Raw genomic sequence first — 24,205 nt, forward strand, 5'->3', positions numbered from 1 at the left:
TCAGGTTTATTTATAAGTGTTATAAATACCTTAGTATGTCTAGCTAACAATGTGGAATGGTTTTAATTGTTTCATTTTTTATAAGTGTTATAGTTAATGAAATTAGAATTAAAATCAATAACAAAAAGCTGCATGAAAACCCTAGGCTTTAATCATTTTTTAAAAATGTTTTAAAATTTGATTGAGATAGACCTAAGATCACGTTTTTAATAAGATTAGAAATCTAAGTTTAATCTTTTAATTCTGTTTAATAGGATTAAATTGATTCTAATAAAAGATTAAATATGTAACAAATGCATCTATAAGGGACCTTTTAGCTAAGGCTGGTTCTGGCTAGGTTGGGGTACTTAAGTCAATGGAAACATCGCACCTCTACTTGGGAACCTACCTGGAAAGGTGAATTAGATAGATTTTTTGTATGCATATAAATTTGATGAAAGTCTGTTAAAGAGTTTAATAAGACTTGAATCAAAGTTGTTTAATCGTCAAAAGAAAATGTTGTTTTTTAGTAAATTAAACAAACCACTTAGTTAAATTCAGTAGTAGGATTTTCTAAGTTAATGAACTCTGGGTAGAACATTTAGTGGGAGGTAAATGGGATATATGATACTTCACTTTACTTCTACACGTTTCTCCCTAAAAGTTCACACCATGAGATCTATCCCTCGCCTCAAGGCACCTCTAGAGTGTCCCTCTATGGGTGGCATTTGGGTAGGTCAATACCAAGCTGAATGGAGAGAATGTCTATAGTAAATGGGAGCATGACGTGTGACAATATATCCCTCAGTCTCTCTCATTAGGTTGGATAAAGTTTTCGTGCATCGCCTCATGGCACCTTTGGAGAGTCCCCTTAAAGGATGGCAGTTTTGTACAACTTTTTATTTGATCTCCATAAATGGATAGGGTTGCATTAGTCTCTTGTCCCAATTGGCTTTTCCCTAAGGTTGGCTCATTAGGGCGGGACACTAGAGCTTAAAATGAAGGGTTACACTTACATAGAATTGTTCAGAATGTTAACAAATTCTAGACCGAACAATAGTGACTATTAGATTCAGTTACAATGAGTTGTTTCTGTCTAATGGTTGAGAATGTCTCATTCCAATGAAAGGGCACTTGAACACCCTATGGTGAGTTTTGTCCTGCCTCACTAGAGCATCATTGCAAAATAGATGTCACTTAGGGTACACTAGAACTATTTTGCTAAAACTTAATTGTTTTTAAAAGTGGTTTAATGCAAGTAGACTTATTAAGTTTGTTCTTTTTTCAGCAATTTAAAATATGGCTACGGTGACACTTTCATTACTTGCCACCAATAAATTGACTGGAGAAAATTACGCTAGCTGGAAAAATACTATTAACACGATACTAATCATCAATGACCTAAAGTTTATCCTTACGGAGGAGTGTCTTCCTATTCCACCTTCTACTGCTGCTTGAAACGTTCGAGAGGCGTACAAGCATTGGACACGGGTAAACGAAAAGGCTTGAGTATATATCTAGGCCAGCTTTAACGACGTTTTGGCCAAGAAGCATGAGATCATGATCACTGCATGCGAGATCATAGAGTGCTTGATAGGAATGTTCGGACAACCGTCCACGCAGCTCAGGCATGACACTCTGAAGTACATCTTCAACTCACGGATGAAGGAAGAAACATATGTTCAGGAACATGTTCTCAATATGATGGTCCACGTCAACATGGTGGAGATGAACGGGCCAAGCATCGATGAGACCAACCAGGTTAGCATAATTCTGGAGTCGTTACCAGAAAGCTTCCTTCACTTTATTAGCAACACTGCTCTGAACAGGGTCGACTACAATCTTACAACTCTACTCATTAAGTTGCAGACTTTCCAATCTTTGCTGAAAAGCAAGGAGAAGAAGGTTGGTAAATCAAATGTTGCTTCATCATCCAAAAAGTTCCACAAAGATTCAAGATCTGGAACTAAGTCTACACCTTCTTCCTTCGGCACTAGAAAGTGGAAGAAGAAGAAAGGTGGTAAGGGGAAGGTGTCTGCTAACCCACAACCTGTTGCTCAAAGGGATAGGCAACCAGTGTGAGTTGACAAGGGAAAGTGTTTCCATTATAACCAAAACCGGCACTAGAAGCGAAACTGCCAAAGATATTTGGCTAAAAAGAAGAAGGCCAAATAAGGTAAATATGATTTACTAGTTTTGGAAACTTGTTTAGTAGAGAATGATGATTATGCTAGATTATTGATCCTAGGGCCACTAACCATGTTTGTTCTTCATTTCAGGGAATTAGTTCCTGGCGGCAGCTTGGTGCTGGTGAGATGACGATGCAATTTGGAATCGAGCACGTCGTCGCAGCTGTAGCAGTGGGAGGTCTCCGGTTGACTTAACAGAATAGATTTATCATTCTGAATGATGTATATGTCGTTCCCAGTTTAAAGAGGAACTTAATTTCTATAAAGTCTTTGCTTGAATGTAATTATCAAATATATTTTTCAGTTAATAAAGTGTTTATTTTGAAAAATGGTGTTGATATTTGTTCAGCTCAATTGGAAAGAAATTTGTATGTGCTAAGATCATTAACAAGAAATGCCCTCTATAACATAGAGATGTTTAAAGCTGTCGTAACTCAAAATAAAAGACTTAAAATTTCTCCTAAAGAAAACGGCCAACTTTGGCACCTAATATTAGAGCACATTAATCTCAATAGAATTGAGAGGTTGGTGAAGAATGGACTTCTAAGCGAGTTAGAAGAAAATTCTTTACCTGTGTGTGAGTCATGCCTTGAAGGCAAAATGACTAAAAGGCCTTTTATTGGAAAAGGTCATAGGACCAAAGAGCCTCTAGTGCTAGTGCATTCCGACCTTTGTGGTCCGATGAGTATATGAGCCAGGGGAAGTTATGAATACTTCATCATTTTTACTAATGAATATTCAAGATATGGGTATGTTTATTTAATGCAACATAAGTTTGAGTCATTTGAAAAGTTCAAAGAGTTCAAGGTTGAAGTTGAAAATGCATTAAATAGAACGATTAAAACACTTCGATCTGATCGAGGTGGAGAGGTTTTGGATTCATCTTTCCAGAACTATATGATAGAACATGGAATAGTTTCCTAACTCTCAACACTTGGTACACCTCAGCAGAATGGTGTATCAGAGAGGAGAAATCGAACCCTGTTGGACATGGTTTAGTCTATGATGAGATGAACGGGCTGAGAACCGATAAGGCCAACCAAGTTAGCATAATTTTGGAGTCATTACCAGAAAGCTTAATTCACTTTGTTAGCAACGTTGTTCTGAACAGGGTTGACTACAACCTTACAACTCTACTCACTGAGTTGCATACTTTCCAATCTTTGCTGAAAAGCAAGGAGAAGAAGGTTGGTGAAGCAAATGTTGCTTCATCATCCAAAAAGTTCTAGAAAGGTTCGACCTCTGGAACTAAGGTTGCACCTTCTTCCTCGGCTTAGAAAGTGGAAGAAAAGAAAGGTGGTAAGGGGAAGGTGCCTGCTAACCCACAACCTGCTGCTCCAAGGGGTAGGAAACCAGTGTGGGTTGACAAGGGAAAGTGTTTCCATTGCAACCAGGATGGACACTAGAAGCAAAACTGCCAAAGATATTTGGCTGAGAAGAAGAAGGCCAAACAAGGTAAATATGATTTACTAGTTTTGGAAACTTGTTTCATGAAGAATGATGATTTTGCCTGGATTATTGACTCTAAGGCCACTAACCATGTTTATTCTTCATTTCAGGGAATTAGTTCCTGGCAGCAGCTTGGTGCTGGTGAGATGACGATGCGAGTTGGAACCGAGCACGTCGTCTTAGCTATGGCAATGGGAGGTCTCCGGTTGACTTAACAGAATAGATTTATCATCCTGAATGATGTATATGTCATTCCCAATTTAAAGAAGAATTAATTTCTGTAAAGTCTTTAATTGAATGTAATTATCAAATACATTTTTCAGTTAATAAAGTGTTTATTTCGAAAAATGGTGTTGATATTTGTTCAACTCAACTGGAAAGTAATTTGTATGTGCTAAGGTCGTTACCAAGAAATGCCCTCTATAACATAGAAATGTTTAAAACTGTCGTAACTCAAAATAAAAGGCTTAAAATTTCTCCTAAAGAAAACGGCCAACTTTTGCACCTAAGATTAGGGCACATTAATCTCAATAGAATTGAGAGGTTGGTGAAGAATGAACTTCTAAGCGAGCTAGAAGAAAATTCTTTACCTATGTGTGGGTCATGCCTTGAAGGCAAAATGACTAAAAGACCTTTTACTAGAAAAGGTCATAGGGTCAAAGTGCCTCTAGAGCTAGTGCATTCCGACCTTTGTGGTCCGATGAACATACGAGCCAAGGGAAGTTATGAATACTTCATCACTTTTATGATGATTATCTAAGGTATGAGTATATTTATTCAATGCAACATAAGTCTGAGTCATTTGAAAATTTTAAAGAGTTTAAGGTTGAAGTGTAAAACGCATTAAATGGAATGATTAAAACACTTCAATTTGATCGAGGTGGAGAGGTTTTGGATTCATCTTTCCAGAACTATATGATAGAACATGGAATAGTTTCCCAACTCTCAGCACCTGGTACACCTCAGCAGAATGGTGTATCAGAGAGGAGAAATCGAACCCTATTGGACATGGTTTGGTCTATGATGAGTTACGCTTCCTTGCCTGACTCTTTTTGGGGTTATGTAGTAGAGATTGCAGTTTATATCCTAAACTGTATTCCCTCCAAGAGTTTTTCCATAACACCTTTGGAGTTAAAAATGATCGTAAAGCTAGTTTACGTCATTTCCGTATCTGGGGTTACCCAGCACATATATTTGAGGTTAATCCTAAGAAATTGGAACCACATTCGAGGTTATGCCTATTTGTAGGCTACCTCAAGGGAACGAGGGGAGGTTATTTTTATGATCATAAAGAAAACAAAGTGTTTGTATCGGCAAATGTTAATTTCCTTGAGAAGGATCATATAAGGGAGCACAGACCTAGAAGCAAAATCGTGTTGAATGAACTTTCCAAAGAAACTACTGAGTCTTCAATAAGAGTTGTTGAAGAGCCTTTTACCTCAACAAGAGTTGTTGAAGTAGGTTTATCTAGTAGGTCAAATCCACCTCAAGTGTTGAGGGAACCTCGACGTAGTGGGAGGGTTGCGAACCTACCTATTCGCTATATGGGTTTGACTGAAATCCTGGCTATGGTAGCTGATGGCGAGGTTGAGGATTCATTGTCTTATAAGAAGGTAATAGAGGATGTTGACAGAGATGAATGGATCAAAGCCATGGATCTGGAAATGGAATCAATGTACTTCAGTTCAGTTTGGGATCTTATAGACCAACCTTATGGGGTTAAACCTATAGGTTGCAAATGGATCTAGAGAGGAAATAAGGTGCTGATGGGATGGTACAAATCTTCAAGGCTAGACTGGTGAAAAAGGGTTATACCCAGGTAAAAGGAGTCGACTATGAGGAGACTTTCTCGTCTGTTGCCATGCTAAAGTCTATCTAAATCCTTCTATCCATTACCTCATATTATGACTATGATGTAGTTTTCCTAGTGTTATATGTAGATGATATCCTACTCATTGGGAATGATGTAGGCTTACTGACTACAGTTAAGAACTGGCTAGTGAGCCAATTCCAAATGAAAGATTTGGGAGAGACTCAGTTTGTTCTTGGAATTCAAATCTTTTGGGATCGAAAGAATAAAATGCTAGCACTATCTCAGGCATCGTATATTGACAAGATATTGATCAAATATTCGATCCAGAACTCTAAGAGGGGCCTATTGTCTTTCAGGCACGAAGTTACATTGTTTAAGGAACAGTGTCCTAAGACACCTCAAAAGGTTAAGGAAATAAGACGTGTCCCCTATGCATTTGTCGTGGGCAATTTGATGTATGCGATGTTATGTACTATACCTGACATCTGCTACAGAGAACGAGGGACTACATGCTACGCAATGGGAATAGTCAGTAGATATCAATCTAATCCAGGATATGATCACTAGACAACAGTCAGGAACATTCTCAAGTATCTACGAAGAACGAGGAACTACATGTTTGTGTATGGTTCTAAGGATTTGTTACTTAAAAGATATACGAACTCTGATTTTCAGACTGATAGGGATTCTTGGAAATCCACTTCAGGATCATTCACTCTTAACAAAGGTGCTGTAGTATGGCGAAGCACCAAGCAGCGGTGCATTGTGGACTCCGCTATGGAGGCAGAGTATGTAGTGGCTTGTGAAGCTGCTAAGGAGGTCTTTTGGCTCAGGAAATTCCTGACTGATCTAGAATTTGTTCAGACATGTCAAAGCCTCTCACACTTTATTGTTATAATAGTGGTGTTGTGGTGAATTCCTGTGAGCTTAGAAGTCATAAGCGCGGCAAATACATTGAGCGAAAATACCATTTCATCTGAGAGATTGTGCATCGAGGGGACGTGATTGTCACGAAGATAGCTTCAGAGAAAAAATACCATCTCATCCGTTTACGAAGGCCCTCACGGCTATAATGTTCGAGGGTCACCTGCAGAGTATGGGTCTATGGAACTGACCACGGTTGGACTAAGGAAAATGGGAGATCTTGTACTGGGCGTGTTGTGCCTTAGTTTATTGTTTTGTGTACTTGTAATTTGATTATCTTGTACACCCCACTAGCTTTAGAACAAGTGGGAGATTGTTGGGGTTGATTCCCTAAATCTCGTAGGGTCTTATAGTTTGTAAACCTTGTATGAACAAACATTTCTGCGATTAATAATATTTGATACTTTATTCACTCTGTCGATGAAATATATGATATTTTAGTTGCATTAACCACAAACCAATAAACTAACATCCATTGTTATCTTTGTAGCTTAAACATGTATGTAGAGACATACAGGTGGATCATGTTTAAGTTATAACCTAAATGGTCTGTAATATATAGATAAGACTGGGTACCTTATCCTGGTGACACTACGAGTATGGTCCACTTTGTAGATGTTACAAATGTTGTAAAGTATTACAAATGATCTGATCCTAATCATTTATGTATTACATGCGAGCGGGGATATTTTATACAAAGGAGTTCGTATAAGACCGGACCATGAAATGTTTAGTCTCGTTATATAACATCGTTCATAGAGACTTTCGTTTCACTAGGATGACCATAGGTAATATTACCTTAATCCTGAGTGAGCTGTGAACTCTTACCTATGAGGGGGTTTTTTTTATTTGTATGGGTGAGAGTGGTTGAATCACCAACTCAACAAGCCTACAATTTTGGGGATTCGTCTGATTGAAGAGCTGGGAACTCAGCTACACAAGATGGAATTCACTCATTCTCCGAAGCAGGGGTAAGTAGATAAATTGCTCCCTTAAGGGCTACTTCTGGTCTTGAACAATGTGGCACCACACCCTCTCTTGGACAGAGTGAGGTTTAGTAAGAGTGAGACTATGATTTATTGTTCATTAGAGGGATCAGTGGTACTGAAGGAGTTATATGTAACTATAGGGGCAAACGGTAATTTGGCCCAACTGTACTTGCGAGCGATTTTTGAAGGCTCATTGTATTGTTGATTGGTTATATCCAATGGACACAAAAATATATTTGTAGTGCGAAGAGTGTAGCTGTCGGTCTTTAGTGGAGTGCCCGACAGTTAACGGATGGTGGATAAAGTAATTAAATAGTTTAATTATTTATTCACGTACCGTTGGAGCTTCAAACTATAGGTCCATAAGGTCGCCTTGGTAGCTCAAAGAATTTAGTTGAGAATCAGTTCTTGGGTTAATTTGAAATGTTCAAATTAATAAGAGGGAATTTAATTATATTTGATTCAATTATATATGATATAATTGACATGATGTATTTGAGACATTATAGTTGAATTGGAGGAACAAATATTTGAATATGATTCAAATATATTTTCTATGAATAAGATTCGTAGTTGTTAAATTTAATATAAATATGATTTATATTAAATGCCATAAAATAGAGAAAAAGAACTATGATTTATATATTGTATATGATGCAATATTAAAACTATAGGTTATAAATATAATATGATAAGTTGGTTATCATACTCATTTATATTATTAATTATTTCATAATTAATTCCTTTTTTCTCTCTAACCACCTTAAGGGAAAGTTATTTAGTTTTATGGAAAAATGGGATAAATAAAAATATGATTTTTATTATTCATCATTCTAGAGATCAGTGTTACACGATTGAGAGACTATACGATCACTTTAGAGAGTCTATGCGATAGACACTTCACCTACACGATTGAGAAAACTCTATGCGATAAAGAAGTTCTTCCTTGATCGTCTTCCTCCTCCAACTCCTAAACATCCTCTAACCAAAATAGCTAAAGTCCACCACTCTTAGGTTCTCATACCGAGAATACCATTTGGTTCGAGAGTTGCATTGCTGTTTGTTGCTATTCGAGGAGAGTTCGTTACTGTTTGTGGCGTTCGAATTAGTTCGAGTGATTTACTTGAAGAAGAGTTCTTCAAACGTATAATCTGTTAAACCTTGTTTCTTATTTAGAAAGCATGTTGTAATTTATGTTTTGATGCATAATCTGTTTGTTTACTGTAAATGTTTGTTTCAATCGAAATGGGATTTGGACGATCCACTTCCACTCAAAGGTTCTCTATAAAACGAGCTCCTTCGTGAAGGAACTCTTATTCAAGAGAACCCATGAGCAGAAGCAAGATATTTCCAAGCCATTGTGACAGAATTAAAGGCATTTACAAACATATAGAAAAGAAACTCTTATTCAAGAGAACCCATAAGCAAAAGCAAGATATTTCCAAGCCATTGTGACAGAATTAAAGGCATTTACAAACATATAGAAAAGGAACTCTTATTCAAAAGAACCCATGAGCAGAAGCAAGATATTTCCAAGCCATTGTGACAGAATTAAAGGCATTTACAAACATATAGAATAGTTATGCATCTTCTAACAAATTATAACATGTTTTCGTAATTAAATACAAAGAAGTGAGAGACTTACCTTTAAAGAACGTTTCTTTTAAAGATCTCTCGCTTTCATGAAGAATTGGAACAACAACCTCTTGCTATCGCTTCAATTGTTTAGCCAATCTTTCGTTGTCGCTTAGATCATGAACAATCTTCTCCACGAACAAGCAACCCCTTAGATACCACAATTTAGTAACCTTGGTATTCTCAGAGTGAGAATCCATGAGGTGTGGGCTTTGTTGAATTTAGTAGAGGGATGGAGGAAGGCAACGATCGAATTATACGATCAAGCAAGTGGGAGAATGTACTGTTTATCGTATAGACTGAGATACTTGATCCTTTAGTAAATCTTGCTAGGTACACGATTTTTTAGAAAAACACACTTGATCGTAGACACGATCAATTAGTAAATCTCTTTTAGCACGCGATCATTTAGTAAATCACTTTACATGGTCGTTTAGAGAAAGGCGTTTACACGATCGTTTAGGCTGTCACTTAAAAGGCTATCGTGTAGTCTCTCGTCAGTTAAACGATTAGTAAAAGCACTTAATGAAGCGATTTATTTCAAAATGAAAATATTTTTCATTTTATCCTTTAGTTATGAAAACTGAACATAACCTCCCACTTTAACGCACGGTTAAAGGAGAAACCACCCACAATTATCATATAATTTTTTTTAATTATAAATAAATATAATAACTAATTTATCATATTATATTTATAACTTATAGTTTTAATATTACATCATATGTAACATTTAAACCATAGTCCTTTTCTCCTTTACTTAATATAAATCATATTTATATCATATCAATTATATCACATATAATTGAACTAGTTATTATATCATATATAATCAAACTTTTTCTTGTTAATTTGAACACTTCAAATTAACTCAAAAACTGATTCTCAACTTGAATCCATTGAGCTACCAAGGGGACCTTATGGACTTGTAGCTTGAAGCTCCAACGGTACGTGAATAGCCGATTAAACTCTTTAATCACGAGATCCACCCTCCACTAACTGCCGGGCAATCATTTAAAGACAAACAGTTGCATTCTTCTCATTACAAATATATTTCTGTGTCTATTGGATATAACTAGTCAACAGTACGATAACCTTTCACAGATCGCTCGTAAGTACAGCTAAGCCAATTTACCGTTTTGCCTCTATAGTTACATCTAACTCCTTAAGTACCACTGATTCCTCTAATGAACAATACATCATAGTCCTACTATGAGTCAATACCTCTCGGATATAAGAAAGATTGTGGCGCCACATTGTTCAAGCCCCGGAATCAGCCTTTAAAGGAGCAATCTATCTACTTACCTCTGCTTCGGGGAAGGAGTGAATTCCATCTTGTGTAGCTGAGTTCCCAACTCCTCAATCAGACGAATCCCCAAAGTGGTAAAGTCAGCAATCTGGTCACTCGCACCCATGCAAATCAAAGGATCACCCTCGTAGGTAGGAGTTCCCAACTCACTCAGGATTAAGGTCATGTTACCTATGGTCATTCTAGTGAAATGAAAGTCTCTGTCATAAACGGCATTATATAGTGAGACTAAACACTTCATGGTCTGATCTTATACAAATTCCTTTGTATAGGACACCTCCGCTCACATGTCTCCATATGAATGATTAGGATCAGACCATCTGTAGCACTTTACAACACTTGAAACATCTACAAAACATGTCGTATCCTAGTGTCACCAGGATAGGTTTCCCTCCTTTATCCATATGCTACAGACCATCTAAGTTATCACTTGAGGCATGATCCACTTTTATGTCTCTACATACATGCTTAAGTTACAATGGCAACCAGGGATCTTAGTTGATTGGTTTGTGGTAAATGCAACTAAAATATCTCATATTTCATAGACAATATTGAGGAAAATATCTCATATTATTACATCACAAGCATTTGTTCATACAGGTGTTTACAAACTACAGAACCCTATGAGATTTAGGGCATCAACCCCAACACTTCGGACACCCCACCCCAAACTTGAAAATATGCATTGCCCTTAATGCATGAGAAGAATAGATATACAAGCCTATGAGTGTGCATGAACCCACAGAATAAGCTAGTGAAAAGAGTACTTTTTGTGTTAGACAATGATCCTGAAAAAAAACTATGAAAGTTATGAGTGACTCCATTATTTTGAAGAAAAATAAAGAACTAAACTAAAGACGAAAAATATAAAGAAAGCAATTAAAAACTTGGGTTACCTCCCAAGAAGTGCTTGGTTTAAAGCCTTTAGCTATACGGGACTTATCAATCATGTTGGATCCCAGGGTGCTTTTATCATTTCATTCCTTGAATTTCCTGGAATCAAAAGTTTTCACCCACACTGGCATTCACAATAACAATCGTCATTTAATTTAACATTGTCAGTAAATATATCATGCATCTTAAAATCTTCTTTATGAACATATTCAAGAAAATTTAATGTATAATCTTTAGAAGATCTCACAGGACTAACCATATCTTGTTTGGCATGCTTTTCCATTAACTTTTCATACTCCATCTTAGAACTAGGTTTTATAGGCATACAATCATTAGGAATATTAACACAAGCAGAAACAGGTTTCTTATCATGATGCTCTCCCAATCTTCCACCTCCTATTTTAGCATTACATTGATTATCCATTCTATCACTTTTCTCAATCACCTTATAAGAAGAATCCACATTTAAGGAACATTTACTAGAGGAAGGGAAAGTACTAGCCAACTTACTTGCCTCATGGTGTTCATAACTTACCTCATCTTAAGGGCTTTTTATAAATCAAATTTTACCTCTTCATCATTGAGTCTGAAGGTTAGCTTAGCATATTGTACATCAATGAGAGCCTTACCAGTGACCATGAATGGTCTCCTAAGAATTATTGGAATGTTGGCATCTTCTTCCATGTCAAGCAACACAAAGTCCATCGAAAATATGAACTTGTCTACCTTAACCAATACATCCTCTACAATACATAAGGATGAGCAAAAGATCAATCATCTAATTGCAAGGATATTGTTGTTAGTTGTATCTTTCCAATGTTGATCTTCCTAAAAATAGAAAAAATCATTAGATTAATTGAAGTTCCAAGATCAAATAGTGCTCTAGTAATTGCAATATTGCCTAATTGACAAGAATAGAAAAACTCCCTGGATCTTTTAATTTTGGACACAATTTATTTTGTACCCCTACACTATGTTCTTCCGCCAAAGCCACTGTCTCATAGTCACCAAACTTTTATTGGGTTTTATGTCCTAAAACTCATGGGTTGTAAACAATAAACTTATTCTGTAAATCGATAAAGTTGTTATTGAATATATGAATTGCTTACTTTGTTTTAGAAATAAATCCAATAAACTAAAAGATCCATGACTATTACATGAGTACTTAAACTTTATGTGGAGACATAAGAGTGGATCAAGTTCGAGTAAATAGTCAAAATGATCTATAGTATACGAATAATATTGGGTGCCTTATTCTAGTAACACTATTGGATGTGGCTCACTCTATAGTTGTTACAAGAAGTTGTAAAGTGCTACAAACGAAGTGATCCTGATTCATTCATGTGGTGACATGAGGAGTGAGGATGTCCAGTACATTGAGTTTGCATAAGGTCAGTCCAAGAAATAAGTCACTTTTACTTTATAACGTTATTTATTGTTTAAGACTGACTATTTCAAAACAATGACCTAGGTAACTTGACTGTAATCCTGAGCTAACTATGAACTCCTGTTTATTCGGGATTATCCATAGATTTAAATGGGTGAAGGTTGGCTCAATAGAATTGGCTTAATAAGCCTCCCATTTCAGAGATAAGACCGGGTAGATAGCTAGGGACATAGGGTGCAAGACGTAATTCACTCCTACCCAGTTTTAGGGATAATAGAAAGGTTATTCCCTTAACTACTGATTTTGGGTCTTGAACAAGGTGCCCCACCCTCTCATTGGCCTGAGAGGAACTCAGTTTGTTGATCAGATCACAAACCAATTGTTCATTAGAGGATCGATGGGACTTAAGGAACAAGAGGAAATCTCAAGGGTAAAACAGTCTTTTGGCCCAACCATTATTACGAACAACTTGTGAAGGGATAGCTTACTAATTATCGTTACATTGAGTGGACACAATATATCTACAGTGAGGGGAGTGCAACTACTAGGCTTTAGTAGAGTGACCCGTAATTAACGAATGGGGTTTAATTTGGTGTAAAGAGTTTAGCCAATTAATCTCGGATCGTTGGAGCCTATGATCTATAGCTCCATTAGATCTCCCTACTAGCTCATAAACGGATTAGCCTTAGAATAGTGTGATAAGTTGATTTGAAACGTTCAAATTCGAATTAAAGGAATTAGTAATTACATGAGATATAATTACATGCTTAATTTTGGAATTAAACGTAATTGGAGAATTGATATGATTTAAATATTAATTTCATGAATAGAGATACATGGTGATGGATTTGGTGACAAATTAATTTAATATTTAATATTAAATTACTAGAATTAATTAAATTGTTTAATTAATTATTAATTATTAATTTTATTAGAAAATTAATTATCGAATTGATTTTTGTAAAATTAATAAAATTTTAATTTTAATTAAAGAATTAAAATTGGAAATTGATTTTTATTTTGAAATTAAAATTCAAAATTCAAAATGGAAAAAAAATTGGAAATTTGGAAAAACCCACAAAGTGGTATTTTTCCACTCAACTTCAAAGCACCTTAATCACCATAATCCACTAATTTCACCAAGTAGGCGGTGTCTTCATGGGATGAATAATTCAAAGCATGGGTTGATGGTTTAAAATACAAAAGGGACTCAATTGAAAAGAACATGCAATTTGCTGAATTGCTGAGTTTTTCAGAAGTTGTTCTTCAATAACCTCTCATTCAATTTCCCTAAGTTCAAGCTTGTTTTGAGTCTCACAACTCAATCTAAGGCTCTTAGAGAATATTAGGGAAGCTCTAGTGGTGGTCCACGGCCTGAATTAGAGAAGATTGCAGTTGTATTTCGTTGAAGAAGAGAATCTTCAAAGGTGTATAATGAAACCCTCTTGATACCTATGAACATACTTAATTTGATGTAAAAATTGAGGAATTAGAAAGCTTAATGATCTTGTTTTCTTTCATTGCATATTTCTGTAAACTAACAATTGGTATCATAGCATCATTTAAGTATTCAATTCGAGTTAATTTTGGCTTGGTGGGTGTTTTTCATAAGTTGTATGAAAATGGTGATATGGTTTTTCTGAGTTTTGGCATTGAATTCTCTTCAATTATGTTGTAATTCTTGTAATTAGTTTTGATTGATGGGCCTTAATGTGTGATTAAGTGTCTGTAATTCAATTGGAGCCATTAGAGTTGAAATTAGGTTGTAAATCAAGAAAGAAGTGAAGAAGGTCGAGCAATAGAAACTGGTTTTTCAGCCACTGCCCTGTTCCTCATACTTGATGTTCTATGGCATACTTGATGCTCGATGCCATACTCGATACTCGATGGCATACTTTATGCTCATGCTCAATGGCAAACTCGATGCTCGATGCCATACTCGATGCTAGATGCCATACTTAATGCTCTTGCTCGATGGCATATTCAATACTCGATGGCCTACTTGGTACTTGACTGCATTTACTCAATCACTCGATGCTCGATGGCATTAAAAAAATATAGAATACTCGATGGTACTCATTAGCTTTTTGCCCGATTCTTTTTTTTTTTACACTGAAGGTCCAGTTCGAGAGGTTTGGGTCCAGTTTAAGGCAGTTCAAGCAGTCCAGAAGTGTTTTGGAGCCAATTATGGTTATTATTGTAATAATTAGACCTTTGTTTGCTTGAGAATGCCAAAACTAAACTATATTAGTTTGTGTTTAATTATTTATGCATGTGATGTATGTTATAATTAAATAAATCTTGTATGTGCATATAGTATGCCATTTGTAGATTTAAAATCTCACCATAGGAAGCATGTTACATGCATTGAAAGTATGTTATAAGGTGTTATAATATATAGTATGCATGTTTAGGGTTTCAGATGTTTTAATATAAGTGTTATATTAAATCATGAGATATCTGATGTATGTTATGGGTGTACACTATGTCTAAAGTTTTATAAGTTGTTATAAAATTGGATGAGACATTAAAATCCATAACAAAGACAAGTTGCATGCTCACGTAGGTTAACCATCTACATTAACAGTTAAAATAGGTTGACATCTTGTAAAATACGGTTACAAACTCAACCGGTATATAATCTTGTCTAAGGTTGGGGATACTTAAATTGACGATCTACGGAACACCTCCTACCTGGGATTATGGCCGAATAATTGAGTGTTGTTAACCAGTTTTATGAGCAATACGTGAGCAGTGTGAGTTTTTAAAACTGGTTTATCACCTAGACATTGTAGGTTAAATCCAATTATAATCATTATACTTGGATAAACCAAATAGACTTAAGTTATTTAATTAGCCAAAACATTCATAAGTAAAGATTTACCCAAAAACAAAATAGAACACTTCACTAGGAGATTAATAACATATGAGATATGTTGTTCTGAGCTTTCGCATCCCTAAGAGTTCACACCGTGAGATCCATGCAATGCTTCGTATCACCCTAGAGTGACCTTCATTTTGGAAAGTGTTTGCATGGGACAATAGAATGGTGAATAAATGAAGTAATTCATAGTAAGTGGGTGAAGGATGTGTGTCAACGTGTCCTACGGTCTCTTTCGTTGGTTTGGATCGTGAGATTCCTATGTTATGCCTGATTGTCGTCTTTAAGGCGACATTAGCTAGTCACTAACCACAGCTATCCCCTCAAAGCGTTGTAACATAGGATTCGGAATAACTTAAACTCCAGAAATGGATAGGATTTCTTAGGTCGTTCCCAACTTTGACTCTCCAATTCGGTAGCATCGTGGGGGCCGTTAATCTCTGAGATCTAAAAATGGAGGATTACACTTACAGAATTACTAAGTGTTAATAAGTTCTTGACCGAAAATGATAGCTAAATGACTATCGAAATAGGAGTTATTTTGGAGATAGTATTTAATCAAGAATGTCTTGCTTTAGTGAAGGAGTATTTGACTGCCCCTTGGTAACACTTATTCTAACTCACTATAGTGTCGTTGCAAATAAAATAATGAAATTTGGATACATTATTACTTTACTAAAATTTGATTGGGTTTAAGTAATTCACTAATTAGAATTTGTTTATAATTTTAGCATGTTGAATTCTTCAAATTTACGCGCGTCCGACACTTTTTAACGGTAAATCAACATGGAAATCGAATATACTAGCAGTTAATGATTTAGACTATGTTATAATATATGAATGTCCTCTATCTCCCAATTCTGCTACTCATCAGAAAGCACAATAAAGTAAATATGACTTACTTCTCATTGATACGTGCTTGGTGAAAAATGATAAGTTAACCTGGATAATAGATTCAGGAGCCACTAATCATCTGTACTTTTGCTTAGGAAACTAGTTCCTGGAGACAACTTACAGAAGACGAAGCAACCTTTAAGGTAGGGATCAGAGAGGTTGTTTTAGCTAAAGCAGTGGGTGATATAAAGTTATTTATTGGAGATAGACACATTTTAGTTGAAAATGTTTATTACATTCCTTCTATGAAAAGAAATTTAATTTATATCTCATGTTTACTAGAACAAAATTACCAAGTTTCTTTTGAATATAATGAAATGTTTATTATCTCAAAAGGTAATAAAGTATGTTCTGAAAATCTAGAGAATAACTTATACGTGTTAAAACCAACTGTGTAAAAGCCGTTTTAAATATAGAAATGTTTAAAACAGTTGAAACTCATCATAAGAAAAGGAAAATTTCTCTAAATGCCTATCTTTGGCACCTAAGACTAGGTCACATTAATCTCAATAGGACTAGAAAATTGGCTAAGAGTGGACTTCTAAACTAGTTAACTCTTTACCGCCATGTGAATCTTGTCTTGAGAGTAAGATGACCAAAAGATCTTTTACTAGAAAGGTCTTAAAGCCAAAGAACCCTTAGAGCTGGTACATTCAGACCTTTGTGATCCGATGAATGTTAAAGCGAGAGGAGGGTATGAATATTTCATCAGCTTCATCGATGATGATTCAAGGTATGACTACATTTACCTAATACATCATAAGTTCGATACACTTGAAAAGTTCGATACACTTGAAAATTTCAAGGAATTTAAGGTAGAGGTTGAGAACCAATTAAGTAAAAAGATTAAAAACACTTCGATCAGATCGAGGTGGTGAATACATGAACTTAAAATCCAGAATTATTTGATAGAACACGAAATTCAGTCACAACTCATAGCACCTGACACACCTCAACAAAATAGTGTTGCGGAAAGGAGAAATGGAACCCCGTTGGTCATGGTTCGTTCAATGATGAGTTTTGCTCTGGGGTCACGTAGTACGGACTACGGTATATATATTGAACATGGTTCCCTAAAAGGTGTTTCAGAAACACTCTACGAGTTATGGAGGGGACGTAAAGGTAGTTTAACATCAGTTTAGGATTTGGGATGCCCAGCTTATGTGTTGGTGCAAAAACCAAAGAAGTTGGAATGCCATTCAAAGGTATGCCTATTTGTAGGCTATCCCACAGAGACAAAAGGTAGTTTCTTTTAAGATCCTTAGGAAGATAAAGTAGTTGTGTCGACAAATGCAATATTCCCAGAGGAATACCACATTAAAAATCACCAACCTTGCAGAGAAACTACAGATAGATCAACAAGAGTTATTGATCGAGGAGGTCCTTCAACAAGAGTTGTTGATGGAACTGGTACTTCACATCCTTCTCAAAAGTTGAGAATGCCTCAATGTAGTGGGAGGGTTGTGCAATAGCCTGACCGACACATGGTTTAACTAAAACTCAGGCCGTCATACCTGATGATGGCTTAGAGAATTCATTGACTTTTAAACAAGCAATGAGTGAGGTGGCTAAAGTAGAAATTCTGGTTCTAGATGATATTCTACTAATTAGGAATGAAGTAGAATTTCTTGATGACATTAAGACATGGATAGCCACACAATTCCAAATGAAGGATTTGGGAGAAGTAGAGTATTTTCTTGGGATCTGAATCATTCGAAACCGTAAGAACAGAATGATAGCCTTGTCTCAGACCTCTTATATAGACAAGATGTTGTCTTGATATAAAATGCAAGATTCCAAGAAAGGTAAGTTGCCTTTCAGGCATGGAATTCATCTGTCTAAGGAACAATGTCCTAAGACACCTCAAGATGTTGAAGTTATGAAACGAATTCCACATGCATCAGCAATAAAGAGTTTAATGTATGTCATGTTGTGTACTCGTCCTAACATATGTTATACAGTTGGAATCGCCAACAAATATCAGTCCAATCCTGGATATGATCATTAATCTGCCGTTAAAAACATCCTCAAGTATCTTTGGAGGACGAGGGACTATATGCTCATGTATGGTACTAAGAACCTGATCCTTACTAGATACACTGCTCTGACTTTCAGACCAATTTAGATTCTAGGAAGTCTACTTCAAGGTCAGTATTCACTCTGAACGGAGGAGCTATAGTGTGGAGGAGTATTAAGCAAAGTTGTATTGTGGACTCCACCATAGAAGCTGAGTATGTACACCGAGAAGATGTGATTGTTACGCAAATTGCCTCTGAAGACAACTTGACTAATCCATTTACAAAGAGCCTCTCGGCTAAAGTGTTCGAGGTTACCTAGTGGGACTAGGACTGCGAAATAGATAGAATTAAGAAGTGGGAGAAGTACTGGGTATCTGATGCCTTAGTTTATTGTATTTATTCTCTCATTACTTAACATTGTGTATATATATTTGTATATATATGTAAAAATCCACTGGAGTTTTAGTCCAAGTGAGAGTTTGTTTGGTTTTATGTCCTACAACTCGTGGTTTGTAAATAATAAACTTATTCTATAAATCGATGAAGTTGTTATTGAATAGATGGATTACTTATTTCGTTTTAGAAATATATCTAATAAACTAAAAGATCTATGGGTATTATATGAGTACTTGAACTTTATATGGAGACATAAGAGTGGATCAAGTTCGAGTAAATAGTCAAAATGATCTATAGTATATGAATAAGATTGGGTGCCTTATTCTAGTAACACTATTGGATGTGGTCCACTCTGTAGTTGTTACAGGAAGTTGTAAAGTGCTACAAACAAAGTGATCCTGATTCGTTCATGTGGTGACATGAGGAGTGAGGGCGTCCTATGCAATGAGTTTGCATAAGATTGGACCAAGAAATAAGTCATTTTTACTTTATAATGCTATTTACTGTTTAAAATTGACTATTTCAAAACAATGACCTAGATAACTTGACCGTAATCTAAGCTAACTATGAACTCCTGTTTATTCGGGATTATCCTTAGATTTAAATGAGTGAGGGTTGGCTTAATAGCACTGGCTTAATAAGCCTCCCATTTCAGGGGTATGACTGGGTAGATAGCTAGGGAAATAGGGTGCAAGACGGAATTCACTCCTACCCACTTTTAGGGATAGTAGAGAGTTGTTCCCCTAACTGCTCATTCCGGGTCTTGAACAAGGGACCCCCACCCTCTCATTGGTTCGAGAGGGACTCGGCTAGATGATCGGATCATAAACCAATTGTTCATTAGAGGATCAGTGGGACATAAGAAATAAGAGGTAATCTTGGGGGTAAAATAGCCTTTTGACCCAGCCGTTATTACGAACAACCCCTGAAGGGATAACTTACTAATTATGGTTGTATCGAGTGGACACAATATATCTACAGTGAGGGGAATGCAACTACTGGGCTTTAGTGGAATGACCCGGTAGTTAACGAATGGGGGTTAATTTGGTGTAAAGAATTTAGCCAATTAGTCTCGGATCGTTAGAGCCTATGATTTATAGGTCTATTAGGTCCCCCTACTAGCTCATAAACGGATTAGCCTTAGAATAGCGTGATACATTGATTTGATACGTTCAAATTCGAATTAAAGGAATTAGTAATTATATGTGATATAATTACACTTTTAATTTTGGAATTAAACGTAATTGGAGAATTGATATAATTTAAATATTAATTCCATGAACAGGAGTTCATGGTGGTGGATTTGGTGACAAATTAATTTAATATTTAATATTAAATTAATAGAATTAATTAAACTGTTTAATTAATTATTAATTATTAATTTTATTAGAAAAATTCATTATTGAATTAATTTTTGTAAAATTAATAAAATTTTAATTTTAATTAAAGAATTAAAATTAAAAATTAAAAATTGATTTATATTTTGAAATTGAAATTAAAAATTCAAAATGGAAAAAATTGGAAATTTGGAAAAACCCACAAAGTGGGATTTTTCCACTCAATTTCAAATCACCTTAATCACCATAATCTACTAGTTCCACCAACTAGGTAGTGTCTTCATGGGATAAAGACTTCAAAGCATGGGTTGATAGTTTAAAATATAAAAGGGATTCAGTTAAAAAAGACATGCAATTTGTTGAATTGCTGAGTTTTTGAAAGTTGAAGAAGTTATTCTTCAACAAGCTGAAAAATCAGAAAACCTCTCCTCCAATTTTCCTAAGTTCAAGCTTGTTTTGAGTTCCACACCTTAATCTAAGGTTCCTATAGAATAGTATGGAAGCTTTAGTGGTGGTTCACGACCTGAATTGAAGAAGATTGCAGCTGTATTTTGTCGAAGAAGATGATCTTCAAAGGTATGTAATGAAACCCTTTTGATACCCCATAAAAATGCTTAATTTGATGTCAAAATTGAGGCATTAAAATGCTTAATGATCCTGTTTTCTTCCCGTGCATGTTTCTGTTAACTAACAACTTTATCTTCCTAGATTGGATATCTTTCATGAATTTAACATACGTTGGCATTTGCTCTAATGTCTCTGCAAAAGGTATGTTACTATGCAACTTTTTTAATATCTTTAAAAATTTAGAAACTTGAGCATCTACCTTCTTTTTCTGAAATCTTTGAGGAAAAGGCAAAGTCTTAAGGACAAAAGGTAAAGAGTTAGAAGTACTCCCTGTTTTTATCTCGGATTTTCCACCTTTTCTTGAGATGCAAGCTTCTCCTTTTCAAGTTCATAATTCATGATATATTCTATTTGCTCTTGTGTTAGCTCATCCCCATTAATCACTAGAGGCTTGTTCAACTCCTTGTCGCTCCTAAGTGTGATTTCTTTGCATTCTTCTCTAGGATTTTTCTTAGGGCAACTAGGAGATGTACCTTTTTGTATAGTATGCACCGTAGAGGCCACTTAACTCGTTTGCATCTCCAAGTTTTGAATGGACTTGTCATGGCTTTGTATGGTGCCCAATACGGTATGGACTGAGCTCTCCAAAGTAAATGTTTTCTCCTTGTTTACCTTGGTAACCATCGTTAACTTCTTTAAGAATGGTTTTTTTTCATCTTGGGAAAAACCTGGAGAAGCCATAACATTCTTGTTATTTACATAAGAAAAAATTTCATGATTTCTCAAACTTGGGTGATAATGTATTGGAATTTGTTATTGGCCTTTATATTGTCCTCTATCCACATATTTAGTAGTCTTAATATCTTGTGAGTCCCAAAGTTCTTGAGTTTCAGCTGCTTTAGCTGCTAGAGAGGCCATGGATAATGAATTATGTACTTGACCACATGCATTCAATTTATTCAAAGAATTAGTAATTGTGGTCAAAATTGAGCCTTGATAGCACTTACCTCATTAACTTCACATAGTCTTGCTATTTTATTGGTTGAGGCTCTCTCACTTGGCCAATTACAGCTTATAGTGGCCATGTCCTCTAGAATAGCATAGGCCTCTATAGCAATCTTCGAAAAAATAGACCCCCTAGAAGTAGCATCCAAGATTGCCTTAGTGTTGCCATTCAATCTATCATAGAAGAGTTGAGTTTGCAACCAACTAGGATATCCATGTTATGTACATTTTTTAAACAGATCTTTGTGAAGGAACTCTAATTATAGAGAACCTTTGAGCAGAAGTGGATCGTCCAAACCCATTGTGAATGACGCATAAATTTACAGTCATACAAAATAGATTATGTATTAAATCATAAATTACAGCATGTTTTGAAATAAAAACAAAGGATTAAGAGACTATACCTTTGAAGAACCATTCTTCAAGTATATCCCTCGATCAAACTTGCTCGCGAACGCAATGAACAACTCGATCTTCCTCGAACAAGTAGCAACTCAATCCTTGAACAAACTGGACACTACCACTAGATTGCATTGGTATTCTCGGTGTGAGAATCAAGGAGTGGTGGGCTCTGGCTTATTTCGATTTGAGGGAAGGTTTAGAGTTTAGGAGGAAGATGATCGAGTAAAGAAAAAACATGGTCGTGTAAAAGATGAAGTCTATCGCATAGACAATATACTTGACCGTGTAGGCTCTCAACTGATCGTATAGTAAGACTCTCTTACCCGATTGCTAAAAAATGCCAGTCGTTCACTTTTCAAGTGGAATAGTTAAAACCATTTCATTTATCCCACTTTTGCCATAAAACCGTATAACTACCCATTATGGAGAAAAAGAAATTTAATTATCAAATAACTAATAAATATAAATAAATATGATAACTAACTTATCATATTATATTTATAACCTATAGTTTTAATATTGCATCATATACAATATATAAATCATAGTTATTTTTCTTTATTTATGGCATTTAATATAAATCATATTTATATTAAATTTAATAACTATGAATATTATTCATAGAAAATATATTTGAATCATATTCAAATATTAGTTATTCCAATCAAACAATAATGTATAAAATACATTATATCAATTATATCATATATAATTTAATTAATTTAATTATATCATATATATTCAAATTCCCTCTTATTAATTTGAACATTTCAGATTAACCCAAAAATTGATTCTCAACTTAAATCCATTGAGCTACCAAGGGGACCTTATGGACCTGTAGCTTAAAGCTTCAATGGTACGTGAATAACTGATTAAACTCTTTAATCACATTATCCACCATCCATTAACTGTCGAACATTCTATTAAAGACCGACAGCTGCACTCTTCACAATATAGATAGCTTTCTGTGTCCATTGGATATAACCAATCAATAGTACGATGACCCTTCACAAATCGTTCGTAAGTACAGCTAGGCCAAATTACCGTTTTTCCCCTGTAGTCAGATCTAACTCCTTTAAGTACCACTGATCTCTATAATGAACAATAGATCATAGTTCCATTATGACTAAACCCCTCTCGGGCAAAAAGAGAGTATGGCGCCACATTGTTCAAGACTCGGAATCAGCCTTTAAGGGAGCAATTTATCTACTTACCCCTACTTCGGGGAAGGAGTGAATTCCATCTTGTATAGCTGAGTTCCCAACTCCCCAATAAGATGAATCCCCAAAATGGTAGGCTTGTTGAGTCGGTGATCTAACCACTCTTACCCATGCAAATCAAAGAACCGCTACCATAGGCAGGAGTTCACAACTCACTCAGGATTAATGTCATACTACCTATGGTTATCCTAGTGAAATGAAAGTCTCAATTATAAATGGCGTTATATAACGAGACTAAACATTTCGTGATCCGGTCTTATAAAACTCCTTTGTATAGAATATCCCCACTCACATGTCTAATACATGAATGATCAGGATCAAATCATTTATAGCACTTTACAACATTTGTAATATCTACAAAATGGGTCATACTCGTAGTGTCAACAGGATAAGGTACCTAGTCTTATCCATGTACTATAGATCATTTAGGTTATCACTTAAAGTACGATCCACTTGTATGTCTCTATATACATGTTTAAGTTACAACGATAACCATGGATCTTAGTCTATTGGTTTGTGGTTGATACAACTAAAATATCAAATATTTCATAGGCTGAAGTGAATAAAATATCATATGTTATAAATCACATAATGTTTATTCATACAAGTGTTTACAAACTACGGGGCCCTACGAGATTTAAGGCATCAACCCCAACACTTTGTACCTTTCCCAACATTCAAATAATTATTCATCCGATTGTTGAGAAAAATAAACCATTTCAAACCTCAATTTAGAAGACTTGTTAGGAGGGAAGTATTAATTCAAGAATAATTGAGCTAGCTCCTCTGAAGTGGTGGTACTCTTTGATGGTAAGGTTTCTAACCGATCCTTATCCTTGTTCTATAAAGAAAAAGGAAATATAATCTTAGTCTAATTGCATTATTTGTAACTCCACTAATCTTAACTGATCCACAAA

The sequence above is a fragment of the Benincasa hispida genome, chromosome 12 (genome assembly GCF_027475165.1).
Source record: "Benincasa hispida cultivar pf3 chromosome 12, pf3_genome.v1.1, whole genome shotgun sequence".
Taxonomy (NCBI): Eukaryota; Viridiplantae; Streptophyta; class Magnoliopsida; order Cucurbitales; family Cucurbitaceae; genus Benincasa; species Benincasa hispida.